Source organism: Sapajus apella, unplaced genomic scaffold (assembly GCF_009761245.1).
Source record: "Sapajus apella isolate SASKATOON/1434 unplaced genomic scaffold, GSC_monkey_1.0 scaffold13, whole genome shotgun sequence".
Taxonomy (NCBI): Eukaryota; Metazoa; Chordata; class Mammalia; order Primates; family Cebidae; genus Sapajus; species Sapajus apella.
Genome location: NW_022436953.1, coordinates 35,403,844 through 35,407,070, shown reverse-complemented (window position 1 = coordinate 35,407,070; position 3,227 = coordinate 35,403,844). Strand labels below are relative to the sequence as shown.

The window sequence follows — 3,227 nt, the reverse complement described above, 5'->3', positions numbered from 1 at the left end:
GCAGGTGGACTATTCTATATGTACATGAGGATTCACTGTTATCACACAGAGTGAGCCGGCGGACTATTCTACACATACATGGTGATTCACTGTTAGGAAAACCACTAATACAATGGATCATACCAACAGTTCTAAAAAAAGTCAAATGATTATAGTTCCTGGCAAAGTTAACTAAAGAATTTCAGTTACGGTTGCAACATATAAGAACTACGAAAATTTCCGAAATTAGTGCAGACACCGAACCACCGATCCATGAAGCCCAGAGACTATCAAGCAGGATAAATGACAAACCATCTATACCTATGCCCATCATATCCCAATTGTAGAAAATCATAGACATAGAAAACCTTGAAAGGAAGCAAGAAAAAAATACATCTTAGCTACAGAGGAACAAGGACAAGAATTGAGTGAACCTGTCAACAGAAACCACACTAGCAAGGACAGAGTGGAATGAAAAACGCACCCTCCAATCATGTGTGCAGCAGTCATCCTTCAAAAGTGAAAGAAAAATAAACTTTCTCACGCAAAAAAGTAGGTGTGCCGTGTAAGTCATGTTTCAGGGAGGAAAAATGATACAAGTCAAAATTCCGGATGTACTATAGGAAAGGAAGAATGATGGAGTAAGTGAAGGTTAATTCTTCTTAAGTTTACTGAAAAGTTCTTCGATTAAAGTCAACAGCCATTTGTCATAAAATTGTAACGCAGGACTCCAGCAGGTCCGCAGGGCCCCCCACGCCCCGGCATTCCCACCCCGAGTAATCCTCACCCTCAGTGCAGGCGGGACCTATGAACCAGGCAAGGCGGCACTCCCACACCTAGGCTATGAGGCAAAGGTGAAAGGGACTGGCAGAGTAAGGAAGCACCATCTCCAGTTGATCTGAAGTTAATCAAAAGGGGGCTAGTCCTGGGTGGGTCTGGTCTTATCAACGAGCCACTTCCGAGTAAGTCTAAAGGTCTGAGGCCATAAGCAGAGGGCAGTCTCTTTCTCACGGCTCTGGCGCAGCAAGAAGCCACGAGTCCTGCAAGCACAGGGGAAGGATATCTGCCAAGTCCCTGCAGTGGTCTGAAGGCAGGCCCTGCCCAGCTGGGCCTCCAGATGACAATGCAGCCCCCTGAGAACACACAACCTGACTGCAGCCATGGATACCTGAGCAGTGGACCCAGCAGCTGAGCCCCGATGTCCACCCTACAGAAGCATGAAACAACACGCAGATGCTTGCTTTAAACCACGACGTCTGCGGTCACCTGTTATACAGCATAGAGTCACACGTGTGCCCCACGTTATGACACCTGTTATACACCACGTTATACACACCTGTATCATAAAATAAAATAAATATTATTTTAAACATTTACAGCCAGGCATGGTGGCTCATGCCTGTGGTCCTAGCACTTTGGGAGGCCAAGGCAGGCAAATCACCTGGGATTAGGAAGGCACGACCAGCCTGGCCAACATCGTGAGGCCCCATCTCTACTAAAAATAGCTGGCTGTGGTGTGCACCTGTAGTCTCAGCTACTCAGGAGGCTGAGGCAGGAGAATCACTTGAACCCGGGAGGCAGAGGTTGCAGTGAGCCGAGATCGCACCACTGCACTCCAGCCTGGGCCACAGAGCAAGACCGTCTCCAGAAAATGAAACCTAATTTTTCCCCACTGAGATTTTGTTTTGGTATAATGTCTGCAATAAGACTCCAATTTAAAACTTTACCCCAACAGTTAACAAACTATCTTACAATGGACTGTTAAACCGTACGAATCAGCCTGTTCCTGACACTGCTCTGCAGTCAACCTGCCCTCCCTCTCCAGAGAGCTCTTCAAATGTGTACTCCATTTATGTTTTCAAACTCTTGGCATTTCCTTACCTTACTGTTTGTCTGGATTTTTTTTCTGTATCGCATTCAATAATTTGTGGATTTATATAACCCTTCAAAGTTCCTCACTTACGGCACAGTTCAATGCTCAAGCCTTAGGCGTGGAAAGCTTTGTGTGTTCACTGTTATCACTTCCTGTTTAATAGCAACAATGCTGAGTCCCATACGAGACGTGGATCAGAAGCATCCCCCCCACACACTGACACCTCTTCCCAGGCAAACCCGGTCATTTCCTGGGACGCAGAAAAGGTGCCCGTGACGCCTGGTGCCATTCACCCTCACATCCCAGGGAGGAGGGAGTGAGGTCCGAAAGGGAAAGCAGTGGAGCCACAGGGACGGGAACGGAGGCCCGAGCTCCCTGCATCTGCCTACAACGCCACAGCACACCTGGAAGAGCTGAGAAGCCAGGAGAAAATGGAGCCAACAACCAGAGAGTCCAGGAGATGAACATCCAGAATCACAGCCGCCACAGACACCTACGATCGTCCGGCCGAAGAGAAGGTTCCGCTTACAGCGCAGCAAGGGAACCTGATGAATGGCCTTTCACAAATGTGCACACTCTGTAAGAGAAAAACTGTAAGACATTCCTTAAGGAAACGAACAAAAGCTGTGTGTCCATGAAAAGACCCCGCTGGTTTCCGGAGAGCATGACTCAGCACCATAAGGCCACACGTCCTCTCCAAGGAGAAGCGCAGACAGTCCTGGCCCCGTCCGATGGCCTGGAGCTGCCCGCCCCGCCCAGCCCCGACGAGACAAGGTGATTCTAAAGTTCATATGGAAAAATAAACTGTGACTCAAAACCCAAACACAATCTTTAAAGAGTAAGTCAACTATAACTTTTTTTAAACTTTGGCATGGCAAAATCAAAAGACAAATGTCAAAGCGGTTGAAAATAACTACAACATATATCACAGATAATTAATCTTAAAAATTTGAAGAACTCTTAAAAGTCAAGGGAAAAATACAAAACACAAACTGATTGAAAAATGAGCAAAAGACCCACAGGAGTCACAGGAGAAGGTCCCTGAATGTGGGTGATGCAGCCTTCTCCACAGAAGGTCCCCTGATAACGTCATACACAGGAGGAGATGCCTCCTCCTGCTATGCGGAGTTTGAGATCACAGCCTTCCCTGTGACAGCAGCCTGGGCCTCCAGAGCTGGTGGCACGAGAAGCGCCCAAGCTCACCTTGGTAAAGTTCTTGCCCAGAATCTCTAAGCCAAAATGATGGAGCGACCAACTACCTAACCTAAGCATGAACAGGGCAACTAACCAGGGAGCAAGGAGCAAGCCACTGCCACAGTGACCCACACGCAGGCTGCCCTCCAGACAAGTGGGCTAGACGGTTTCAGCCACAGTG

The 3,227-nt window shown here is 47.8% G+C and overlaps 1 protein-coding gene and 1 long non-coding RNA gene across 3 annotated transcripts in view; both read right to left on the bottom strand.

Moving 5' to 3' along the window:
• Positions 1–3,227, bottom strand: part of INPP5A (inositol polyphosphate-5-phosphatase A) — a 222,500-nt gene that overhangs the window by 171,047 nt on the left and 48,226 nt on the right. The window lies entirely within an intron of this gene.
• LOC116554175 overlaps positions 7–3,227 on the bottom strand; it is a 9,836-nt gene continuing 6,615 nt past the window's right edge. Inside the window, exon 3 of the long non-coding RNA XR_004270092.1 lies at positions 7–104. This is a non-coding gene — a long non-coding RNA (uncharacterized LOC116554175). The remainder of the gene's footprint in view (positions 105–3,227) is intronic.